We start from the raw sequence: 27894 nt of genomic DNA, 5'->3' as shown, positions 1-27894 counted from the left end.
AAAAATAATTTATTTTTGTACAGATGTAGTCCCTTCATTCCATGTGCTTCCATTTGTACATTTTTCCATCCTCTCTTACTCAAGGCTAAGTCTGTTCAACTATGAAATTGGCTCTTTGACACATGGTGGCCAGACTGGTCTAAAAATGAAATATCATAACAAATTAGAAATTAGGGAGGATATAGAGATTTTACTCCTTCCTCATGAGGGTCTTAAGTGACTGATTCATGCAAATGCCACCAGAGCTCAGCCTTCTATTTTAACTCTTAAACATCTTAACTCCATTCACTTCTATTTTCATTGCTTTGATCTTAGTAGGAGCCATCATTATTTACCAGATGGGCCAACCAGAGTCACCTTGCTTCATCTTTCATTTCTGTAGTCTCAGTGGTCTTTTTAAAATATGAAGGTACAGTTGTCAACTCCCTGCTTAGAACCTTTCAATGCCTGTTCATTCCTCCTGTGATAAAAATAAATTCTTACCAAAGTCCTGTATAGTCTTACTCAGTGTTATGCTGGTAAGTCTTTAACAACTGGTTCTTAGAGGTATAAGAAGATCCTGGTTGGAAAATCTGTCATTTTCCACAGTGTAAACTTTCATCATGGTTAATTTGGAGTGAGTAAACACAACATGGAAAGTGAGGTTGGGAAGAAATGTGCAGTACTACATCATTATAAATTGTTTCCACTATACCAATAGACTAGACATAAATAAACTCAAGAGCACAAAGAACAGTAAAAAGTAGTAAAATACTTATGAGTGATTAGAAATAACTAGAACTGTTATTTTTAATGTAACTTATTTAACATAGTTTATATGAATACTTTTGTTTTTAATAATGGTTATTTAAACAGTTGGCTCACAAAATTTCCAAAAACATAACAACTGGTCCTCTTTAGCTCATATAAGCCAGCATTCACTGTCTTTCACTCTTAAATAACTCCATATCCTCAACTCTAATAAGTTTCCTTTTCTATTCTGTTCTCAAACCTCTCTGGTTTTCCTTTAGGTCCTCATAATTGTGAATTGGCTTCCTGCCACAGGACATTTGCACATACTAATTTTTCTTCTTGAAATGCTCTGACCTGTCCTCTTTGTCTTAACTCCTATTCATCTTTAAAATCTTACTTAGCTCAGTAGTCACTTATGAAGTAAACATTCCTCATTTCACCACAATTCCTCTTATAGATCAAGTTAATTTGTTAAATGTTCACAAGGAACCATATTGCTTTCATTCAAATCATTCACATATTTTTTGACTGTATGTTTAGTAGAAGTGTGAGCATTGGGATAATGTTTCCTTTCAGGACTCAAATCTCAGTGAGGTCAGGGGCCATTTTTGTTTTTACTAGTTTATCGTAAAGGCCTAATGTAGTGAATGGCACTCAATAGGGGCTCAACAAATATTTGTTAAATAAATGCACTGAGGGTTACTTCCCTCATCCAAGTGTAAACAGAAGCATTTTCTTTCCTATTTGATTTTTGAATGTGGAGCTACTTAAAAAGTCATACTTGCTCCTAGAATAAAATAGGAAAAACATATTTAGCCATAAACGATGTGGCGCATTCTCCAGCTCTAGGCCAGATGGCATAGAAATTAAAGTGGGAGGACACTTAAAGAATATAATGTGATTGACAGAGGGACAGTCCTGGTTCATGGGTGCTGCGCGCTATTTCATCTAGAAAGTTATCTACCCTAAGCCTTTTATTGTATTAAGTATCTGCAGTAAAGAAGAGAAAGCTTGTCTGCAGTGAGGGAACTGGAGCTGATGTTCACAGATGAGTAAGTACTGCCTGGGTCCCTGATGGCCTGACAGTTCCAGGCGGCTTGTAGTCTCTATATTGTTACTTCCTCAATGTCTATAAAATGCCAACAGAATAAAAAAAAAATGAAAAAAGAAAATGAAGAACTACCCTCATGGAGCAGGGAATCTAGTCAAGGAGCCTGACATTAATTAGATACTCAAACAAATAACTGACTGTAAAAGTGTAACTGGCTCAAGTGCTCTGAACAAGAAATACAAGATATTGTAAGCGGGGAACAAAAAGACCCCACCAGAAAAGTTGGTGAAGCATTCCTGAGGGATGAGTTGCAGTTAACTGAGAAAAGACGGGTAATTTTAACAGTTCACTCAGGAAACAGCCTGTTAAATGTCCTTTTAAAGAAGACTCTTTTGGCTGAAGGGCACTGTGAGAGATGAAGTTGGTTAGGTAGCAGCTAGATTGTGAGAGCCCTTGTTATGTTATGATAAGTACCACACATTTTTAAAAAGAGTTCCAGAGTGAGAGGAGCAATATTCAAAGAGACTATGAATTGGTAGTTTTCAACACTGAAGCATCATCTAGGTAAAGAAGTAACAGAGCTTCAAAAAGGAAAATATAAACAAACCCACACCAATCATACCATAGTGAAAATATAAAGCACTGAAAGTAAGGATAAAAGTTTTACAACAATAAGAAAAACACCACCAAATATTTATACAGTAACAAAAATTAGGCTGACAGAAAATTTTCACACAGGCAATAGAAGCCTGAAGAAAATTTAGCAATGTGTTTCATATTGAAAAAAAGTAATTGGAATTGTAATATAGTTTGACTCCTCTGTAAAAATGAGAGTGAAATAGACATTACCAGACAATAAAGACTAAGAGATTACACTTCTTATAGCTCAGCGTTGAAAGCACCGATGAATGACAATTCAGAAAAATATTAAAAATCAGAAGAAAGAATACAAATCCATAGGTGGGTGAACAAAGAAATTGTTAAATAAGTAATTTAAAATATACACTGATAAGAAAACAATAATATACTAATGGCTAATTTGAAAGAGAGCTAGAAAAATGTAAAACTAAAATACTAGGGAAAATAACACGTCTGATTGGAAGATAATCCCAGTTAAAGCATTTTTGTCGTGTGTGTATGGAATCAGTATCTACCTGCTATTGATTAACTTTGGGCTTTATTAAGTCAAAAATGCATATGAAAAAAATTAGGGCAACGACAGAAATAATAGACAAATATATAACTTCCAAAATAATATAAGGATTAAAAAGTAAGAAAAATTTGGCAAATCTAAAAATGGCAGATAATAAGAAAACAGAAAAGAAAAAAAAACATAGTGAATAGAAACAACTGCATAAGACAGTAGAAAACATAACTTCAAACATATTAGTAATCATAAGTATAAATAGATTAAAACAATTTATTCAAAAAGAGACACAAAATATTGATTTTAAAATGATAGCAATAAGATATAGCAGACAGTAACCAAATGAAACTTAATGCAGCTATATTAATACTAATCCAGAAAAAACTGAATCTACATCTTTCTTAATCAAAACAGCATTGTGTCAATACTGACTTGAGAGAACAAATGAATGAAACAAAATTGAGAGTTCATGTATACACATGAAAATAATGGAAAATGTTTGTAAAAATGTAATGCACATAAGGTGAACATCAAATTTCCTAATGAGAATATACTCAATCTCACCAGTAAACAAGGTTACTACAAAACTGAAGAAAAATGAGATAGCATTTATACTCAATAATTTAGTAAAAAAACAGTTTCATTCCAATTGTTGGTGATGATGTAGATAAACGGGAACCTTGAACATTGCCAGTGTGAATGTAAATTCAGCCAGTTGGGAAACTTTAAAACAATGACCTATAAATTGAAATAAGGTACCAACTCTATGGTGCATGTCTTTTAGGAACAAAGCTTAGCCAACTCTAGAGAAACTCTACCAGACATTCAAGAGTTGAAAAAGCATAAGGATGTTTCTTGCAGGTATTTGTTTGTATTATCATAGCAAAAAATTGGAAACAACCTAAATATCTATTAGTAAATGATTAAATATAAAGCAGTCCAAATGGAGTAACTATATACATCAGTAGGGACAAATCTCAAAAAACTAATGCTGAATTATAAAGTTAAAAAAATATATTCAGTATGTATGCTGTTTACATACAGAGGCACACACAGTTTAATTTATGCAACGTGAAAATAAATAATACACATCAAGGAGGAAAAGGAATGGATGTAGGAAGGCATCAGCTGTATAGTTGAAATATTTTATTTCATTTAAAATTTGATATAAAGTAATTAAACTGTTTATGTTTGTTAAGTTTGGGTTACATTTGTTACATTCATTTATTTATTTTCTGTCATGTGTGCAATATTTTATAATTTGAAAGTGAAATAAATATTTAACACTAAAGTTAGAAAGAAAAGAATTCTTACAGCTGCCATGTGGAGAACATATTAAAGGGTGTTACAGTTTATTTACTCAGCTAATGAGATGCTATTGCAGCCAAATGACAGATGAATAAATTAACCAGACAAGGAATACACTGTGCGGGTATTCTTATTACACTTCTGTGTTTTGCTTAGTCTACTTCGAAGTATCATATTGCAACTAAAGCAATCATAACCACAGGAATGATGGGATTAAAGGGAATACAAAATAAAAGACAGTACAATAAGGTGGACAGATTGCTTGCAGAGTTTTGGAGGTGAAAAGAGAGCATGACGTCAATCATAAGTCTAAGCACATCCACATGGAAATTTCAGGTGCAAAGGTTAAATGTATATTTCAGACTTGAAATTGGGTCATCTGTCCAAGTAATTATGGCTACTCAGGTATATGGAGGAATTTGCTAATGGGAATGAAATGGAGACAGATATTTAAACAAAAGATGATGGCAGATGTTGTGTTTGGTGATTCCAGGAGGTTTTTCTTAGCCTCACATACAAGGAAACTATGGTTAGATTGTGGAATAATTAAGAATAATGATAACTGATTTAGGAATCACATGAACTCAAAGCTTTCACATTTAGGGAAAATATCCCTAGAGATTTTCATAGACAGAAGCAGATTGGAAATAAATGAAGTAGTTAATATGACCTAAGTTATTTTTGGGAATAGAAAATTTAGTTTATATTATTTTTATAAACATTGAACTATAAAGAATAAAAATTAAGACACGGTCGGATTCTTAGAGTGAAATTCATGATAAACAGATCTACTTAAAAATAAATTAGGAGTTCCTTTTCTTATGCTCTCATTGGGTTTATCCTTTTATCATTACAATTGCCTTAATATATTCGAATGGTCTACTTTGTGCGTTTTCCCTCAGACAATGTAAGCATGCTTCCATCTTTGTCTCTTTGGCAGAGAGCACAGTGATTGCGCATAGAGATATTCCATAATAATACAGTGAGTAAAGGAACAGGATAAATGTAGATACTGAGAGAAAGTCACATCTTGATCTTCCTTTCTTCCTTCCAGCATTCTTAGCTTGGGTTGGATTTCCAAGGACTTCAACCCCACCAATTCCATTTGGTCCAGAAGCACATTGGAATGGATCAGGTAGTGAAAATGGAAGGCAGAAATAGAATTGGTGAGATGGAGAATTCTTCCTATGACTCTTAAATCCTAGCTCCACAGCTTGGCATAGAGAACTTTCAGTCACTTTCCAAAACAATTAAGATAGTTTATATATTTACCTTCAAATATTTATCTGCATAGCTCTAGATAAATCCTACTTATCTTGTTTAATTAAAAACCCCATAGTATATAGTTTAATTGCCTTAAAAAAACAGAAAACCCTTTCAACTTCAGTGAATCTTTCCCTAGGACCGCCTCACTAACAATTCTTAATCACTGAATTCCAGTTAAAAATTAATGAAAGAAAAGAAGGAATTTAGCCAAAACTTAAATATGTACACGGAAATTTATGAATTCTTCTAAGACTTTTAATATCGATTTATGAAAACAAACACATTTTCAAATTTGTGGCAAGAGCAACAAAGAACTGAAAAGAGAAATTAATGGGAGCCATAAGATTTCCACCAAGATAAACATACAGGGAAAATCTAGCGGTAACTATTAGACCATGCTCAGTGGCTGACCTCAAATGCAGGCGGACACAAGAGGTTTGTCCAGCAGACATATACTGGTAGACCCACTCAGATCCTCCTTGGGGGAGATGAAGCAGAAAGTAGTCGAGTCACCAGTGGGGCTATTCCAGCATGGAAATAAGAGGGCAACATCCTTCAAATTCATAACTCATGCACTTCATTTCTATCATCATTATATCAATTTTTTTTTTCAGTTTTTGAATGTTTTTATTCGTTTTCGTATTTTAATAATTGTTTTATGTGTCAATTACAGTTGACATATATTATGTTAGTTATAGGTGTACAACATAGGGATTAGACATTTATAAAACTTATAAAATGTTCACTCCGATAAATCTATTACCCATTTGATACCATATATATTTATTACAATATTATCGACTATATTGCTTATGCTGTACTTTACATTCCTATGACTATTTTGTAACTACCAATTTGTACTTCTAAATCCCTGCCCCCTTTTCATCTATCTATCTATCTATGCAACTGATTTAGAGAAAGAATTAAAACAAATAGTCCGTAATACAGTATATAACTTTGTGTTTCATTGCTACATCACAGTAGTTGTTATATACTACATGTGAATTAATATATATGGTAATTCCTGTAATCATTTTGTGAATGGAAGAATAACATTGAATTATACTTATGTTAGAAACAATTTAATAAGTGGAAGCATTTAAGGTATTCCACAATTTTAAAAAAAAGCTCTATAAAGACTTTAACATGTAGGAGTAATTCAGGCTTCTCTTGACTTCTAGAAAGGCTCAGTGACCAGGATGGTTGCTCTGGTGGTGAACATTAAATGCTCCAATCTCAAAGGATGACTACAGTTGCCTTGGGTTCCCAAAGCTGTCTTTGGATTTCTACAGCAACCATTATTTTTTAAAAAACAATATTATTGTTCCTTAGAGATCTGGCCAATCATTTGCTGACATAGTTGCACAACATGCTAAACAACATAATAATATAGTTCTCTTATCTAATGCTTATTTATTCTCCTTGCCCTGGGTGTATTTGATAGAGTATACAGTGTAGATGTGGATGTAATCCAGGATAAATAATGCAGTATCTTGAAGTTGTCAGAGACCCAGACTCTGTCTAACATTCTGCTCTACTATCCCTAGGGTGTAGCTTTCATTTTCATATTCAAGTTCATAGATGGAGAGCCAACCTTCACATATGCATTTCAAGAAGGATGGAAAAGGGCGGGAAGGCATACCTACTCCTTTTTAAGGAGATGTTTCAGGAGTGATACGTTTTATTTGCTCATATCTCACCATCCAAAATTATCTAGATGTAAGGAGACTGGAAAATAACAGCCTTTTATCTAAGGTTCAGTGTGCCCAGTGAACAGCTAAGGTTCTACAAAATAAGAAAGGAGAAAGGATATTCCAAGGCAATCAGTATCTATGCAATAGAGACTAAAACATGTACACGTATCATACATACTCAAAATCATATGCATCTGATCTTCCTTGTTGGGAAGTAAATACAAAAGGTCAAGCTTAAAAGTGTTTAATTTTTGGAAATATGTTTCTGGACACAGAAGACAGTATGTTTTGGGGAGGCGTTGTGCTGCTTGCTTTTTAATAGTCATATAATTGGCAATGCCTACCCTGTTCTCTGAAACTAAATTAGCTTTAAAATTAAACAAACCACTATCATCATTCATAGTCAAGCCTGATCAATAGAAAAGCAAGATAAAGCTATAATGTTTTTGTTTTGTTTTTTAATTTACTGTGAATTCAGTTGGGTTTGACAAATATTTATTGTGCAAATATTATTAATCTATTATTGTATGAGATACTGAGAATTAAAAAAAAAAAGATTTCGGTTTAATAAGAACTGGTCATATGTACTCAGTGTCTTCCTCCTCCTATTATATTTAAATGAGAGTAAAGAAATAAAAATACTAATAAATTCAGAAAATTGTCTCAGAGTGGGCTACACAGTCACAAGAAATTTTGATAAATACATGGGTGAGTTAATAAACAGGTGGAAAAAGCACTGATGGAGTCCTAGAAGGATTCTATACTTGAAAGTGGAATATGGAGAGAGTGGAAGTGAGAAATAATGCAAAAATTCTAATGTGAAATTGTTAAATGACTGTTTCACAGTGGAAAAAGAAAACTATCAAATGGCCCCATACTCTTTTAAGTGCCGTGAGATTGACAGTGGTAATAACTCATATTTTAAAGAAAAGCTGAGATTTTTAAAAATTTTATTGGGGAATATTGGGCAACAGTGTGTGTGTGTGTGTGTGTGTGTTTTCCGGGACCCATCAGTCGTTGTCCTTCAATCTAGTTGTAGAGGGCACAGCTCTGCTCCAAGTCCAGTCACCATTTTCAAGGGGCGCAGCCCACCATCCCATGAGGGAATTGAATGGGCAACCTTGTTGTTCAGAGCTTGTGCTCTAACCAACTGAGCCATCCAGCCGCCCAATACTGAGATTCTTGCTGTATAGAAATCGAGCAATGTCTTTAGATAAGAAGAAGGCTCTGAGTGTGGTTGGTAACAATTCAGAATAAAGCTCTTCTTTATGTTTTTCCATTGGGAAGGTGGTGGTAATGGGCTAAGAACATCAACTTGTTGTTTTTCTGCCCAGGTACCCTAAAATATTGCTTGCCCACCTGACACATTCAGAACCTTCAATCAGAATCCTTCCTCACCTCATGTATGGGAGGGACTATAAAATGTCTCTATAAAATGAACATATGACTGAGGATCATGAGATATTTGAGAGTAAACAATAGCACACAATATAAGACCAATATGAGTGAACATATCAATACTGAAGATGAAGATGCCATTATTAGTGAACTCTGTAGTAAACCTATTTAATGTATTTAGAGAGGTTTGAAAATGTGTTGAGATATAAAATAAGAATGCACTATTATAAGAAGGCATGAAATAAGAAAAATATTTGGAATAGAAAATATAAATACTAAATTAAAAAAATGAATAGAAAGATTAAAAGACAAAATCTAAAAAAAAAAATATTCCCAACCATAAATTAAAAAAAGAAAATTAAAGGAAAATATAAGAAAAAATTAAAAGACATGGAGAGTAGGAAAATCAATCCTGGAGTTTCAACAACTAATTACGGGGCTCCAGAAAAAAAAAAGAAAAGAAAAATATAGGATGGCAAATCAGTGAAATCATAAAAGAAAAAAATGTCATAGTTGACAATACAAATGGAGCTTTAGATGGAAAGAGTCAACTGAGTGTTAATCATGATGAGTGAAAAAGAAAACAGTCAGTCACTTACCAAGCAAATACAGGATACCCAGAAAGAAACGGAAATCATCATAATTTGTTCAGGATAAAAGGATGAAGTTACCAGCAACTTCAAAAGTTCTGGTGCAAAATGATTGGCTAAATTAACATTCTGTTGTAAGGAAAATTTAAAATATTTTTAGATATTAAGGACAAAGACAATTTGCTTCCCTCGTATACGTTATTCAAAAGTTAAGAATATGCCCTAGCACAGTAAAATATAATCCAAGAAAGGAAGGACACACAGGATCCAAAAAATATTACAATTAGCACAGAAGCATGAAAACAAATTAACAAATTAAAGAATGACAACTATACCACAGTCCTAAAAAGCAATTATTCTAAACTGAAATAGGAAACCAGAAGGCTCCATGAAAAAACAATAATGAATTACAATATAGTCAATAGATATATAACTGGAAAGTTGTTACACATTAATGATGTGGGGAAGAGTAAGCTATTCCAGGGCATGTGATAAGAATAATGGTGTACAAGAAAGGAATCCATTTGAATCTTGAATTGAATTCCCTTTTGAGAGGCTAAAGTTTAGAAATATAGTTTTAAATTTATTTCATTATGGGGTCATTAACATTGTTTCATTCTACTTGTATACTGAGATACTGGTTCTTGACTTTTCAACATATGGCAAAAGCCGAAAAGACTAATTCTTCATCTTCCATAAAGATGAATCAAGTGATACAGTTTAAAGTTAAAAAGAAAAAAAAAAGTGTCTGAGTATATTATTTAGATACTTGACTACTTGGAAAACAAAGACACATAGTTAATATGGGTTATCTCTTGGGAACGGATCTAGATATAGGACGAAAAAGATGATAAAGTTGTTAGATGATGTGTTATAGAATCATATACGTGAAATCTATATATTTTCACTAACCAATGTCACCCTAATAAATTAACAAATGTAATACATTTTTAAATGGTAAATATGTAAAAAGCAAAGAGAAGAGGTGAATTTTACTTGTTCATCCATATGCAGAACTTCATTTGGAGATTGGAATGCATGTACATATATTAAACTGACTGTGATTAAAATCATATAGCTCAGCAACAAAACAATCCAATTGAAAAATGGGCAGAAGACCCGAACAGACACTTCTCCAAGAAGACATACAAAAAGCCAACACATATATATGAAAAAGTGCTCACTAGTTATAAGGAAATGCAAACCAAAACCACAATGAGATATCACCTCACACCTGTTAGAATGGCTATCATCAACAAGACAAGCAATAGCAAATGTCGGAGAGGCTGTGAAGAAAAAGGAACCCCATATACTGCTGGTAGGAAGTTAAATTGGTATAGCCACTATGGAAAACAGTATGAAGGTCCTCAAAAAATTAAGAATTACCATACGATCCAGGAATCCCTCTTCTGGGTATCTACCCAAAATATCTGAAAACATTTATCCGTAAAGGTACATGTACTCCTATGTTCATTGCAGCATCACTCACGGTGGCAAAAACATGGAAACAACTAAAGTGTCCTTCGATAGATGATTGGGTAGAGATGTAAATATACACAATGGAATATTACTTGGCCATAAGAATAGATGAAATAATGCCATTTGTGACTACATGGGTGGAGCTTGAGGTTATCAGGCGAAGTGAAATAAGGCAGACAGAAAAAGTTGAGAACCATAAGACTTTCACTCATATGTGGGATATAAAACTAAAAGCAACAAATGAACAAGACAAACAAACAAAAAATAATAGTCAACAGTTTAGTGGTTAGCAGATGGTAAGGGGGGAGATGGGTGGTAGAAGAGGGAAAGGAGGTCATGTATATGGTGATGGAAGGAGAACTGACTGGGTGGTGAACACGCAATGCAACACATACATGATGTATTATAGAAAGGTACAATTGAAACCTAAATAATTTTACTAACCAATGTCATCCCAATAAATTTAACAAAAATTAAAATAGTTAAATCATACCCAAGACAATCAAAGAAAATGGATGACCTAGACACAGTTCCACCCCCATGTAAACTAATAATTACCATACACTGTGATGTATGTAGTCGTCAAGGATTTGCAAGTGTAGGAGAGCAGAGAAAAGGGATATTTCCTCTTTCCCTGGAGGTCACTTGGTGGCACTAGACAGAGATAGTTTCAAACCAGGTGGTATCAGAGAGCTTTCTTGAATGAAAAAATGAAATTCACAGGAAGAGGCCATAGAATGTGCATGAAGTATAATGTATAATTATTTATGTGTTGGTAAAGATTAAGGTAGGTGATGGTACATGAATAAGACAAGAGTGAAAAGACAAATGAAGGCCAAACTGTGGGGTGCCCTGTGAGCTAGGTTACGGAGTTTAAACCCATGAAACTGAAATTTTGAAAATCAGTCCCCAAAAGATCAATTGAAAGAATGTACAAAGTTAGTGCTTTGGCAGAGAATGCAAATGGACACATGTTTTGGTGGGTTCATTTGTTTTTATTATAACTCTAGCTGCTTTGTACCCATAGTACGAATAGTACATAGATAACTCAGGGGTAAATGTAAAATTCAACTCCAGATATGATTTATCAAAAAATGTTATTGGACCCTGGCAGCCTTGGAAACTTAAGTTTCAACAGTTACTTGAAGCACTAAATGATCCAAACATTTTAACTTCACAATTTGCAAAACTAAGATGTTTATTCTTTTGAACTCATATAACACAAAAGTACCTGATTTTATATAAATCATTCCCTCATAGAACTGTAAGCATTTTTGAATTGCTCTTGAAAGAAGCAGAAATCTCCCAAGTTATTATACACAATTTCTAATTGTCACATGCCCAATAGCTTACTGTTTAGAATTAAAAAATAATAAAAAAGCAATTAAATAATAAGGGAGGAAGTGCTATTAAAGCACAGTTTAGTTCCATATTGTTAAAATGTACTATATATAATGATCACTTCATGTAAGTTCCACAATTACTTGTCTATCAGTTTTAGCAAGTGAGGTATTTATGACTTTTCTTTCCCCTGTAACAAACATTGCCCACAAATTATAATGTCTGAAACGTGATAGCTCTCTTTAATTTTTCTTTTCCTAAGATACCTTGTTATTTTAACAGGAAACATGCTTCTACTGAGGCTGCCTGTAAAGTGTGGAAAAGGAAACATCTCTCATCATAATTTGCTTTAGGAGTTTAATAGATGGAAATGGCTCATCTACTTGCAGTTTATGAGTATAGACTTCCAAATGATTCCATTATGTTAATAATGTTCAGGAGGAGCTGCAAATCCTCCTGATGGTATGGAACTGTCAATTTGAACTCAAGCTCATAGCTCTCAATCTCATCTCTTTTTGCATTTGCAGAAGTGTAAAGGAAGTAAACCTCAGGTTGTGTATTATATTCCCTATTGATGTTAAACTAGCTCAATAAAAGAAAATCTGTAAGCATCATGAGTAAAAATGCAAAAACAAAATTCCTCTCTATCTAATGCACTCCTTCTTCTGTTTAAACTATTCACTGTATTGCAGTCAGACAGAGTTTCTATTACATATGTATATATTTCATATTATATATATTTGTATAATACAAATTATTAAACCTCAAGTGGTATCCTATTGCTCTTAAGATAAAGACTGAATACTTAATAAGGGCACCATGATCCTAGGACCTGGGTCCTGCTTTCCACCCCAGTATGCTTTGGTGCCACTCGTCTTCACTCTGTGCTCTTTTGATTTCTTTCAGTGCTTAGAAGATGCTGGGTCTCGCTGGGTCTTTGTATAAGTCATTTTCTACCCAGGCCTAGTTATTTCTGTTTCCTCCCAGAGCACACTACACACACACACACACACACACACACACACACACACACACACACTCACACACACACTTCCCCTATCCTTCAAAAATTAGCCCACATATTTCCTCTTCAAAGAAATCTTCCAGAGTGCCCTGAAAGTCCCTTTACATAGCCCTAGAGGTCCTGTGTCTGTTTCACTGCACACACTGCACTAATAAGGTGATTAACTGTGTAATTCTCTCTTTAATGTTTGTCTCTTTGGCGAGAATATAAGCTCTGAGAGGGCAGGCTATCCTGTGCTTTTGTGTCTGGAAAAGAAATGTATACTGAATGAATAAATGATAAACATGAATGAATCAAAAGAAACATACTGCAATAAAATATTTCTACATGAGGTACCTATTGCTCACAGTTTGGTGCAGGTTTATAAACTTTTGAGGTGATGAATTTGGGTTGTAAATAAACTATGTTCATGAGATTTCTAATCTGTCTCTCTCTTTTCATATATATAAGTCCACACACATATCTAAAATATATAAGACACTTCCAGAAATGTCTCTCTTGGAGGGAAGACACTGAAATGATATGTGAAAATAAAACTGCAAGATTAATAAAGCATTTTATATATCAACATCTCTAAAGAAGTATTTACATATATGTTAAAATGGCATTTTGATATATGTTTTTACTTTGCATCTCTCAGATATTGAGCTAAATGTTTAGTGTATAATGTAAAGGAAGAAGAATTTAGTAAATTACACTATTGTTTGTCGAAATTCTTAGAATTTATATAGCCTATTAAATTACTTGTCAAAACATCAGAAAAACTCTATTACTCCTTTCCTTGCTATCTGAAGCACATAATTGTACTTTAGAAATAATAGCATTTATCAAACATTCAGAATAATATTACTAGAAATATTGATATTGATACAGTATGGGATTAGCAGGTAGGATGTTTGGATATAATTATAATTTTGATTCTCACTAGTTGTGTGATGGTGAAACTGGGTCTCTCCTTCCTGGCAATAGTTCTCTACTTTGTTAATTAAAAAGAAGAAGGAGAAAGAGGGTGAGGGGAAGGGGGAGGGGGAGGGGGGAAGGAGGAGGAGAAGGTGTGAGAAACTATCAGTGGTAATCGTGATAAGTGCTAGAGTATGAGTATATATAAAATGTTTTAACAAGAGAAAAGCACAATTAGTTAATACTACCAGGGAGGGAGAAACAATGTCAGGGAAAGTCTTGGAAACAGGAAATATACTTAAAATGGACTTTGAAGGATCAGGTAGAATATAGTAGATGAGCATTCCAGGTAAACTAAAATGCAAAGTAAAGAAAGAAAAGTTTGAAAAATAAATTGAGAGTTCCAAGAGTAGAAAGTCACCCAATGTGGCAGACTGTAAGGGGTATGGTGTGTGTGTGTGTGTGTGTGTGTGTGTGTGTGTGTGTGTGCCCTTGCACACATAAACTAGGAAAAGAAAAAAGTGTGTAAAGACAGAAACAGAAAGAGGTGCAGGTAAAGAAGTGCTAGACCACCTCATGGTCCTCAATACCATGCTAAATACCATGTGTTTGGCCTTCACCTGAAAGTAAAGGTCAAGGTTCAAACAGAAAAGTGAAGTGAGCATTTATTATTTTACAGATCATTGAGGAAGTGGAAAGAAATTGCCATAAAGCAAGTCATTAAAAAATTATTCTTGTCATATGAAATGTAGGGAAAACTATGAAAAATTATCCAAATGGGAAGGTTACCTTACATTATTTTTGCATTAGCGAAAACACTTGAAAATGTCTAAAGCCCATCTGTAGAATCTTTCCCAGCTCAAAAAATACCTCGCCTAACATAATTATGATGGAATACGCATAGTGTGAACGCACATGGGGACATCGCCTTGGTTTAATAAAGATATGCAAACATTGCAACCTCTGTGTCTGACGTCTAGAACTCCTAGTGGAGTAAGAGGAGTTGCATTTTAAAATATAATGCCATCATGTCTGATTTAATGAGCCAGAATATCTGATATAATTTACTAACAATTGTCATCCCAATAAATTTAATAAAATTAAATTTAAAAAAAAAAGAGAGAGACAGGGAATTTAGAATTTGAAATTCTTTAGAATTGGCTTCTCAAACATCTCTTTTCATTGTCGTAGAGATATTTTATATAAATAAATGACATGTAATTTGAAAAACAATGAAAGTTCACCACTGGGAGCCAACAGCCTTTTAAGTCTGCTAGAACTTTGAAAATTGATCTTCCATAGCTCTCACTGTGGCAAAATCCCTGAAAGACTTCAACGTGATTTTTTTTTCTTTATGAAAATAGAGTATTTATAGCAAAAGTTAGTCCAATCATTTAATTTTAACAAAACTGTTTGCAAAAGTACTATAAATATATATGTTCTATATATGGTATTAGGATAAGCAAAATGTGGAATATTTTTCTAACACGTTTAAAATGTTAAGACAATGGACATATAAAAACTGTAAAACTTACCCTACCTGTCAATTTGCATTATTGACTACTTCTGACTTATTAAGATATAAAACATTCCTTCACCACATAGTGTCAAATATTATATAATTTGCTTATACTCAGGATAAGATTCTTGCATACTTTATATATTATAAGGAATGTAAAACTTTGACATTATATACTTGGTAGCTATATAAACTTCACTGTTTATCTTCACAGTAATACTCTCACTGGTAAAAATCAAAGCCCTCTAGTGGCCCAAATTGTATACAGCTCTGTTGAGCTTCACCATATTCTTCTCTACAATTATTCAACAAATAATAATACTAATAATTAGCATATTTGTTACATTGTCAATATAAATTCCAGTTCTTTAACAATATGATGTCTTTTCTTGAGATCTAATTTAATAAAAAAGATGGAACAATTCTGCTATTTAAGTTAATATCATTAAGAAAGGAACTTTTACAAATATGCCAGATAATATGAACTTATGAGATAGTGTGAACAAAATGCTTTGAAATTTAATATGTGGAGAATTATGTGCATTGATGTGCTGACGGTTAGCTTAGACTCAACTGTCACAAGCAACAGAGTAATAATCCAATTCCCCAAAATATAATGGGCATACTCTCCAGTTATATTAATGTGTATATCAAAGAAGCAAGGGTTTTTTAGGTAAGAAAAAAAATGAAATTTTAACACTGAAAAGTCATAATATAGGATTTCCTAATTAATATTTTATTTCTAAGCTCATTTTCCTTCATTTCAAGTGTTTTGGCATGAGCTAGTTAAAGAACAAAATCTACTTACTAAAGACAGCGTAATGAAGGATAGACTCTAAGCAGCAAGGACCCAGGAAAGCTTCTGGGTAATCAGAACAAAAATGGTTGGAAGTGTGCACTGAATGAAAATGAAAGTGAAATGACTGTGTTTTTTGGACCCTGTTTAACTTTTTCCACCTTTTCAGCAGCATGCGTGCATTACTTTTACTTATAAAAAATGAGGTCATAGTAAAAATTTAGTATAGTAGAAACTTATTCCTCAGTAACAAACAAATAACATATAGCAAAAACACTTAATAGCAGAAATAAAAAAACAAAGTAGTGCAACCCACTGTCTTAATTTCGAAATGCTCTCAGCTAAAGAAACAGAGATAGGCTTTTTCTTTTTTAATTAAAATTTTTTAAAATTTATTTTTGACTATAGTTGACATACAATATTATATTAGTTTCTGGTATACAACATAGTGATTCAACATTTATATACCTTACAAAGTGATCACCATATACAATAATGTCCTGATAACTATGTGGGCCATCTGTCATCTACATAGTTATCAGGACATTATTGTATATTACGTCCCCATGACTTATTTTATAGTTGGAAATTTGTACTTTTTAATGCCCTTCCCCTTTTCCCAGGGGTTGGATTTTAAGTCAACTCAATAAGAATCCTTAAACTGGACTTAATGCTTCAGGACGGTACCAGTGGAATAACAAACGTCCTCACATTTTCTCAAATAACACCTAATGTGAATAAAAGTTGCAGACTGCGAATGTGCAGGACTGCAGAAGAGATCATGGTGAATTAAGTGAGCAAAGGGCTGTGTCATGGAAGCAGACGTGCTAGAGCCACACTGACCTGGAGGAATAATACAACACAGAAAGACATTTCCCCATAAGCCCAGGCCAATCCCTGAATAAGGTAGTAGAACAAACTGGAACATACCATTTGCCTCTTCTACAAAGGGAGAGCAGTAATTCTACCATCCCGCTCCATCCCCACCCCTGCCCCACTGACCCCAGGCCTTCAAGCTGTAGGATTGTGGCTGGAACATGAAATAAGTTCGCCTTCACACTGAGACTTGCCTGCGAAGGTAAGTGAGACTTAGACATGATAAGAACATGGTAAGGAAAACTCACTCACACTGCTTGAGGCCCAGGGCAGCTCTAAGCAGAGCTTACAACTAGTTCAAGTTAAGCAAGGTGGAAAAAAAAAAAAAAAAAAGGCAAGGTGACTCTCTAAACACAATTTTGACAAGGGGGAAAAAGAAAAGAAACAAAGGAACCCATAATACAAAAGCCAGGTGAAAAACTCAGTTTCGAAGAAATGGAAGAACATTTCCCCCAAAGGCTTTGTGCTATAGAAATACTTAATAATATATATATGCCAGGACAGAATCAAATAGAAAAGGAATTGAAGCGCCGAAGAAACAAACCGATTTCTAAAATACCATCATTACTAAACTGATAAATAAGATGCAAAGGGCAAGACAGAGAATAGTCATGCCTGAAACTAAATTATTGACATAGAGTGAAAGCTTGACATAATCAGTGTGATTGCAAACGGGGAAAACAAAACAAAACAAAACAAAACATTGATTTCAGACAGGTCTGCCCCAAAGATTTTCAGGGTCTCGGGTAAGAGTAAAATACCATACGTTGAAATATTAAATAATAGTAATTTCAAGCCAATAAACTGTTTTAAAATGTTTCTATTTTCTATCCTATCTTGAAATATATACCTTGAAAAAAATACTTGAAAGGCCAGGTGTAAATACAGATGTTTCGGACAACTCAGCATTTCATGTCAGCGTGTGGCCGTGAAGGATAAGCTCCAGCTCCCCAACCCTGACCATTGCCCATCATCCTCCTGTTCCCACCTCGGTCTTCCTTACACCATGAAGGGCCTCAAATGCACATATGTGGATACCCCAGCACACACTTCCAAGCTCTCTCGACAGCCTCTGCAAACAATCAACCTTGGCCGCTCCGTGGGTCACCAGTGGTTCGGTGTGTCCTAAGGAAGAAAGATCATGATAGGATGCTACTACTAGTCCCTCAAATGTGTTTGCAGGTGATGAATGGTGAATGCCAGGGTCCTGAGTACGGTACTATGATCTTGATCAGAAATACAGACTCCAGCTGAACATGGCTTCTTGGTCCCACATGGCAGCTAGAGGTGGGCATACCGGAGTGCTGTAAAACACAGTTTCCAAGGCATGGTCTCTCTTGCTTTATTCTGAAGTCAGTACTGATTACAGAAATTAGAGAGAAAATAATAGATATGGAGGAAATACCACGTTGATATACATCATAGGGAATAATGGTTTTCCTAGTAAATAGACTCCAGTATTACGCAACAGAAAAAAAACAATGTATTCAAAAGGCTCATTTCTCTGAAAGGAAGAAACAACTGAATCTGGCTGTTTAAACTTCACAATATGCTCAAGTAAAATCTGTTTGAAAAAATTGCCACTCAGATGTATCTAGCATTTCACAGATAGACATCCAAGCAGAAGGAACAAGTTAAGTTCAAGGGAGGAAAATAATTCTGGCATCAGACTTTCCCAGAACAATATCAAACGAGAGAAGATAGAACAGTAATGTATGTATGAAGTTCTGAGGGAAAGAAAGTGACCCAAGAATGTCATTTCCAGCCAAGTTGCCATGCAAGTATAAAGACAATCTCAAATACCCCAAAAAAGATATGAACCACCCAAATTTACTAACTTAAAACATGACAGGAAAAGCTGTGATGGAAGAATTGGATTAGTATACAATGGCCAGTTCTACACATTCTGAAGGAGAAAATATATTACCAGAGCATTTTAAAAATTATCCTTCAAGTATGGAGACAAGTGACAGAAATTCTCGAGCATCTAAGAATGCATGGACTACAGAATCTCTTGAACATCTCTTTAAAAACAAACACACAGATAAGAACAAAAGCAAAAATAAAATTGCTTGACAATATACTTGACAGCAAGGAATCATCAAACATGGAAAAGGATTTTAAATCTACTTTTGCTTTTTATATTTCATAATCATTAAACAATAAAATCATAATTTAAAATAAATTCATAAATTATACCACTTACACAAACTCTAAAAACACACATAAGACTACATATTGTAATATGTACATACATAGTAATAGTTTAAAAGCATGCACAGGGAGGATTAGGAACAATTTCAAGGAGAAAAAAGAGACTAGGATGGGAACAAGAGACTCAGGGGTTTTACTGTATCCATCTGGTTTAAATAAGAAACTACAACAACAACAACAGAAAAAGTTCCTAAGCAAATATGGCAAAGAAGAGTATCTGTTAAATCTCTATCATGGGTGCCATGTGCCTATTATATTATTTTCTGTATTTTTCTATATGCTTAGAAACATTCCTACATAAAAATGTTTCAAAGTGCAAAGCCTGCAGAATGTATTAGCTTGCTTTACCATGTAGAAGTTTCAGACATTTTAATTGTATAGTATGTGAAGTTATCAAAAAGAAGATTCTAGATTCTCTATCAAGAAAACAAATAAACAAAAATGACGAGCTTCCTTTGCAAGGATGTCAATGAAAAGAAATTAGTTACAAGACATGTTGCCATGAATATATTATTTCAAATGTATGGATAATAACAAAAACTGTATATAAGAAATATGATTTCCAATTTAAAAATAACTACAATGTATGTTTGGGGACCAGAAGATAGGACATGGATATGTTTACTGTAAAATACTTGCTTTGCCTAAAGTGACGTGTATTTATACTGTCCTTATGCTAGCTTCATAATTTTAGGATGACTTAGTAATTAAGCACTCATCTGTGACCTAGACTCCACACTCAAGATTGCTAAGGAAGCAATCTAAGACATAAGTAAGAGGAACCTGACTTGGGAATGTGTGTGGCAACACATATGCAGTGAGAGGTACTGGGGCTTTGGTATGGAGAACATGTGTGTTATCTCAGCATGTTCACTGGCCTGCCCAGTAGCCTGATTTGGAGGTGATCTGGCTATGAAATCTGTCATCTCTTTAACATCAAGTGACCTGGCTCAATGGTCCAGTCTCAAACCTTCATGAGTTAAACCATCCTTTTTTCAGATACCACTGTGTCTCTTTTTGACCCAAGAATGTCAACCCAGCCAGGTTGCTGTTCGAGTAAAAACACAACTGACCAAATAGTTTCAAACCTCAAGTTCTGAAGGAATAGAGCAATCAAAATCCACCAACTCAGGACAGGAAAAGCTATGATGAAAGGATTAGATGAATTTCAGTGGGCAGCTCTACACATTCTGAAAAAGTAAACACATTACCTAAGCATTGTAAAAATTATCCTACAAATATAGCGAAAACTGATAGAAATTCTCAAGAATCTAATAACACAGAGACTATGAGATCTCTTGAACACTGTAGTCAACAAAGAAATAAAATCAAAATAAATATGGTCTTTGAAAAACTCTACTAAATTCAGAATTAAATTGGGTCACTTTCGAACTTTCACTTTGTGGGGTTAGTGCTTATGATAATCGCGTGTATCCTAGTAATTCTTCAGTTTCTTTAAAAGTAAACTAATATAAATTTTGAGGCCCTAAAGGACCTACACCCTTTTCTGAGGGGGGGGGGGAAGAAAATGAGAGAAAAGGAGCCACGCTCCTGATTATAACAATGGAGAGAAGAATAAGATATTAGCAAGAACTACATTTTTTTTTAATAAACTTTTAGATAAACAAGGACAAGATAATTTTATTTCAGACTGTAAGTCTGGATTAGAACTTAAAAGAGGATCAAACATCAAACAATAATTTCATCCTCAAATAATTAGAAAATGTGAGCAGACTTACAAAAATTGTGGGGCATCTTATTACTGGCATTTTATTATAAGAATTCTTTATGCCTTTTATACATTTATATATTAAAGTTCTATATGTCTTACTTCTACATATTAGTATAAACTCGCCCCTGTATCTGAAATCTTCTACTCCTAACTGTATTCAACCGCTCCTCCTTAAAATGGGAAATTAGACAATATGATCATTAGAAGATGACAAAATTAGTCCCCCCCACCACCAGTACATAATATATTGTTTGACACATAATAGTTGCCCCATAAAAGTTCAAAAACACTTTAGAGCTTAAAAAGAAAATCTTCTTAACCCATCTTCCACCCTCCACTGGCCCACCCTCTACTGAATGGGAAAAATGGGAAAATTTTTAGAAGAAATACAATGGAGAGAAAGGTAAACCTCCAATATCATTACAAATATCTTCAGAGAATATACCACATCCACTAAAAAGGAGTAATGTTCTATAAAAATATGCAATAAAAAATAAAAAAGGGCTCTCATATAGTAAACATTTTATTACCATACTTAAAACTTCAGTAAAAAGGGTGGAAGATAAAGTCGCAGAAAGTTGGACAAGATGACTAAAATAGATCATAGGAAAGAAAAGATAAAAACACTGTGGAATCAACCTGGGTCATCCTATAATTAGCTTCTATGAATTATTAGAAAGAGAAAAAAATCAACGAGGAGAGAGAATTATGAAAACATAATATGTGAGTATATCTCAAAATAGAAAATGATACTCCATATATACTTATTGAAGTATGTATGTATTCACTGTTCATTTCATGCATATCAATCATAATTAGACATCACATATTATCTGGCAGAATATATGCTAGGCACTGGAGAGGAAAAGATGAATAACATAATGGTTCTGTTCGATGATCTTATTTTATTGAAGATCAGCATGCAAAATTATAATTATGATATAATGACATTTAGTGTAACAGTAAAAGTTTGTAAGAACTCTGTAGGAGAGTACACAAGGGATACCTAACCCATCTTAAGTCAGTTTGGAATTTCACAACAAACCACTAATGTATTACACTTATGAGCTAATATTGTACCCTTCCTTTTCATTTTCTTTTAAATCATTTCCTATAAAATGCACTTTGGTGTTAAATTTAATGATTAAAAAACCCCTTGTAATCTCTGTAACCCAAATGCCATGGAGCAAAATGAAATAATCCCATTGTTTTTATTTTTATTGAAGTATAACATATAGTATATATGTGTATATATGTATATATATAATATATATGTGTGTTTGTATCTATCACCTCTCTCTCTCTCTCTCTCTCTCTCTCTCTCTCTCTCTCTCTCTCTCTCTCTCTAATCTATCTACAAATATGAAAACCCTAAATACAGCTCAACGTGTTTTTTTCAAGGTGAACATACTCACATGACCAACATAGAGATAAAGAATATTACCAACATCCCAAAGATTCTTCGTGCCCCTCTAGTCACTTCGCTCTGCCAGGTGAAACCATTTTCCTGACTTGTATTATAATAGCATGAATTAGTTTTACCTATCCTTGAGCTTTATAAAAAAGGAATCATATCCCTTTGGGAATCTTGTGCATAGCTAGCTTCTTTGGCTAAATACGAGGCAATAAGATATCTCTATATTGTTAGATAAATAGTTTTATGTTAAACAACCTTTTTTTAAAGAGCATTTTTAGATTTACCGAATTTTTATACAAGTAGTACAGAGAGTTACCATATACCCCACACCCAGTTTTCCCTATTATTAGAATCTTTTTTTGGTATGGTACATTGGTCACAATTAATAAGTCAATATTGATATATTAGTGTTAACTAAAGCTTATATTTTACTGAGATTTCCAGAGTCTTCCCTAATGTCTTTTTTCTGTTCCAGGGTCCCATCTAAGACACTACTTTACATATAATCATTGTATTTCCTTAAGGTCTCTTGGTTGTTACAAGATTTTCCTTGCTTTTCATGACCTTGACAGTTTTGAGGATTATTGGTCAGGTATTTTGTGGAATGTCACTCAGTTGGGATTTGTCTGATGTTTTTCTCACAGTTAGACTGACAAAATGTGTTTGGAGGAAGGAGATTGCAGAGGTAAAATGCCATTGTTGTCACAACATAGACAAGATACTATCAATATGACTTATCACAGTTGATGTTAAGCTCATTCACTTGGCTTCAGATAGCGGCTGTCAGGTTTCCCCACTGTAAAATTACTCCCTTTTCCCCTCCCTTTCTGTACCCTACTCTTTGGAAGAAAATAATATGTCTTAGAAAATAACAAGTTTCTGTGACTCCAAAGCACAGCATCTTAAGTACTCTTCTATGTAGAAACTTACATGAAAAAAACATGTACCACAGATCCATTTTACGATATGCATGTAGAATATCAGTCCAGAAAACAGGCACCATTGTAAATGTGTCTTTTTCATAGAATCATCTAGATTGACTGACAAAGTTATTAATTAACTTGATCTCTGTATCAGTGTGAATCTATAGAAACAGTATTAGACTGAGTCTACACAAAGCCTGAAGAATGTCTTAACTCTCTTGCTTAATATGTACAATACTTTATTAATCTAACAACCCAAAAAATAACACAGTAAATTTTCCATGTATTACATTGTAAATTATATGATCCACCCTCAATTTTTAAATGTCATTCAGTAATTAAAATTACTTTCCAAACAGCCTGAGGCTGGAGTTACATCTGTTCGTTTTATGCTTCAACTCAGTTTTACCCTTCTTTCTGAATTGAAATAAAAATGTGTTGGATAACTCATAACTCTTGTATAGTCAGTAGTAATAGAAAGGGAAATGATCTGAAAAAAAACAAAAAACAAAAACCAAACAGTCCACTGTCTTCATCTATTCCTGAGGCAAACAACTCTTGATCTTCATGATGCTAACTTTGAATCATGTGGGATTCCATAACTATTATATACCATATATATGAATAATCAATATAAATTAGCATAATTTACATTGAAACTTTCCTAGAAAAACTCATACCACTGAAGTTCCATTATTAAAATTAATACTCATACTAAACTTTGAAAGAGTAGTAGAAAACTATATTGAGGTAGAGCTAAAATGTTCCCCAAATAGTTCATTTCCTACATAACTTAATGAGATTTTTTTCCTAATCTACCCTACGAGTCATGGGCTGAAGCCAGTTCATACTGGCTTGCGAAAACCATTTATTATTATTATTGGAATTTGTGATACTATTGCTAAACACAGTCATTATTAAAATTAAATTATATTAAATCACAATTAAACTAATTTACAATTAATTAAATTAAATTGTAATTGATTAAATTACAATTACTTATATTTTAAAAAGATAATGAATAGTCAAAACTCATAACTTCCAAATATTTTGCAATTATGTATGTTCTTAAGGTCATTTACATCTACTTTGTAGAGTAGGAATTCTACGTATTTGTGCTACTACGCACCCCTTCCCAATTCCAGTCAGTGACGTCAGGCTCATAGCTTGAAAGAGTCATGGTGGGAGTAGTTACACTATGAAAATAAGCAAATGCTACAAAACAGTGTTCTGTCTCCCCTCTTCAGAGAGCTGTTTGTTAAACATTTACCTTCACACACTGACTAACTTATATTTAATTCTCCCCCTTGCCAATTCTATCCCCCACCCCCACCCCAAAAAAAAATCTTAGTGTTGGTTGTCTTTAAAGATTCTTGTCTTGGGGAAACTTTCAGCTTTGTACATAACACTAATTCATTAAAAAATAACAGAGATTTTTTTCATGTCTTGGCCACTGTAAATAATGCTTCAATAAACATTGGACTTCATATATCTTTACGGATAAATGTTTTCATATTTTTTGGGTAGGTACCCAGAAAAGGATTGCTGGGTCATATGGTTATTCTATTCTTAATTTTTTGAGGAACCTCCATATTGTTTTCCATAGTGGCTGTACCAATTTACATTCCCATCAATAGTGTAAGGTTTCTTTTTCTCCACAGCCTCTCTAACACTTGTTATTATTTGCCTTGTTGATGATAGCCATTCTAACAGGTGTGAGTTGACATCTCATTGTGGTTTTGATTTGCACTTCCTTAATAGTGAAGTTAAACATTATTTCATATATTTCATATGATAGAAACAACCAAGTGTCCTTCTATAGATGATTGGATAAAGAAGATGTGGTATATATACATACACAACAGAATATTACTCTGCCATAAGAAAAGATGCAATACTGCCATTGGCGCCAACATGGATGGATCTTGAGATTATTATGCTAAGTGAAATAAGTCACACAGAAAAAGTCAAGAACCAATATGACTTCACTCATATTTGTAAGTTGCATATAAAACTGAAGCAACAAAGGAACAAGACAAACAAGTAAAGGGTAAGGGGTGATGGGGGATTGGAAGAACAGGGTAAAGGGCATCACATATATGGTGATGGAAGGAGAACTGACTCTGGGAGGTGAACACATAATGCAATATATAGATGACATATTATAGAAATCTACACTTGAAACCTATGTAGTTTTCTTGACCATTGTCACCCCAATAAACATTAATTAAAAAAATAGATTATTTATTACTATTCTTTTGATAGAAAAAATGGAAAAGTGAAACCAAGGGTGCTTATGACTTTGATTAAGTTTTATATCCTAACTCTAAAAAATCATATCCTTCTCTTTCTATACACCCCTCAGAGACCTAGTTTTTCCCTCAAATAATCAGCACCCCCACCCCCGACCCAACCAAAACAGCAGAAGACAGTAGCAGGGACCTAACTAAAGGTGACACAGTGTGGATTTGGCAGGATTCAGATAACATCTTGAACAAAGTTATGTTTCAGCTCCAGGGCCCTAACATGGAATGACCCCTGGCTTTTTCCTCATGAGACCAGGCAGAGGGACTCCAGAAAGGAATTCAGAACTGTCCTCAAGATCTAAGAAATGATTCATTATCCTTACTTCACCTCTAACCAATCAGCTCCCAACATGACTCCGAACCCCCTAATCCATGATGTCTAGTAATTTTGCTGTGTAGAGTGTAACCTACACGCCCTTGGAGAGCCAGGTATTTGAGCGCTTGCTCACCAGTGTCTCTGGGCTTGATGGCATTTCCTTACATAAACCTTTACTTTCTTTGCTGCAAACTCCTGTTCGTGTCTCCTTTGGCTTTTATGCAGGTAGGGCAAATGAGCCCCTTGAGTTTGGTAACAAAAGCAATGGCACTCCAAACAAACAATCATATCTCAGGGAGAAAGCTTCTATGTAGGTTTAACAAATTCGAAAGCTGCTATGTTAGTTTGAAAAATTCTGAATGTAAAGGAGATACATGTGCATATACATGCATAAAAAATGTAAAGTAGAGCATACCAGTGGTAGACAGAAATGGGTTTGATCCTGATTTTACCACTTACTACACTAGCAACATACTTCATCAAAGTCCAGAATCCTCATTTATTTTTTTTAAGTGGTAATACCCTATGTTATAGAGGGTATTTTGAAGGTTAAGTGATAAACATAAAGTTATCACAGATGCTCAGTAAATATTAGCTGTTTTTTTTTTGTTCTTTTTTTTTTTCATAGCGTACACCTAGGTTCAGCAATGTATGCCCACTGTGAAAATAGAAGCTATGGTTCAAAAACACCTAATGAGTGCAAAGTACATCAGCCTTTTCTAAACTCTGCTTATAAATTTACATTTAATATTAGCATGCCAAAGCTTAGAGAATTTTGCCTAAGGGTATAAGAAACCTAAATAACTGTATTTAGCAGTGTTCTTAAACCATCTCAAATGTTTCTTGATTTTCCAATTACAGTGAATTGCTAAGCCATTCCTTTCCAAAATTTTCTATCTAATAATGTCATAAGTCCTCTCAGTTCTACCTCTGTAATTTGGCTATATATGCATTTATTGTTGGTTCATTTCTCTGGTAGCCCTTAAACCAGGATCTCAGTACCTCTCTCCTACAAACAAACAAAATCACGTAACCTGGTAATTTCCCCATATTACCTGTAAATACTAGCTGTAAAGTACTTTAGGAAATGATGCAAAGGTGAAGCATGATACTCAGATACTTTCACAAAGGCCTGCAGCATATTCCAGCCTACACAGAATTCAAAAGGATTATACATTTTTAAAGAGGGCTCAGAGACCAGCCAAAAGCAATTGCACATTTTTAAAAATTATACTGATGAACACCTCTTTTAGAGACTGGAATTATTGAAGAACTATCTTGATGGGTGACATAATAATGGACTTCAGTAAGTTAAGGTTTAGCAGTGAAAGGAATCGATCAAATGCAGTTTATCAAGCAACAGACAAAAATAAATCAGTTTACATTTTGGTATAAGTGATGAATTAAGCCAAAGTATAATAATACACAGAATAATTTTGGGCAGAAACTGATACTTATCATCCAAATATGAAGTGAATCGGTTTATGAAATCTCTATTTTTTTAACTCTCTTCAAAAAAATGAGATTATTTCCACGTATCTGAACTATTTTAATTGTTACCTATTTGACAGTAAAGAGGAAGATGAGAAGGCATAATAAAGCTCTTTTCCACTGTACAAACACATGATTAAAGCCAAGACACATATTAGACAATAATTGAACAACTGCGGGGAAAAACTTGCCAATGTAGTAAATATTTCCTTCTTAAAATTTCTCCTCCTATACTTTTTCGTCAGGATCTTATTCTAATTCTTAATCTTAAATTCCTTTTGTGGTTCCTATAAATTATTTATAATTTACTTTAGAAATTTTATTATTGTTATTGTCATTCTATAAAATTTCCAGTATTGAACATCTCCTATATG

The 27894-nt window shown here is 33.8% G+C and overlaps 1 protein-coding gene across 3 annotated transcripts in view; it reads right to left on the bottom strand.

Annotated features, from left to right (window-relative positions):
- PRR16 (proline rich 16) overlaps positions 1-27894 on the bottom strand; it is a 277837-nt gene that overhangs the window by 106617 nt on the left and 143326 nt on the right. The window contains exon 1 of one of the 3 annotated variants that reach the window (XR_016020718.1): positions 18110-18222. The exons of the other annotated variants lie outside the window; for them this stretch is intronic. The gene's annotated coding sequence lies outside the window, so the exon portion shown is untranslated. Of the gene's footprint in view, positions 1-18109; positions 18223-27894 lie in introns of those variants that run through there. 3 annotated transcript variants of the gene reach the window in all.

Source organism: Rhinolophus sinicus, chromosome 3 (assembly GCF_057876585.1).
Source record: "Rhinolophus sinicus isolate RSI-liver-muscle chromosome 3, RSI-T2T, whole genome shotgun sequence".
In the NCBI taxonomy this organism is placed as follows: domain Eukaryota; kingdom Metazoa; phylum Chordata; class Mammalia; order Chiroptera; family Rhinolophidae; genus Rhinolophus; species Rhinolophus sinicus.
The sequence above is the reverse complement of the archived record's forward strand: the minus strand, read 5'-3'. Positions and strand labels throughout refer to the sequence as shown.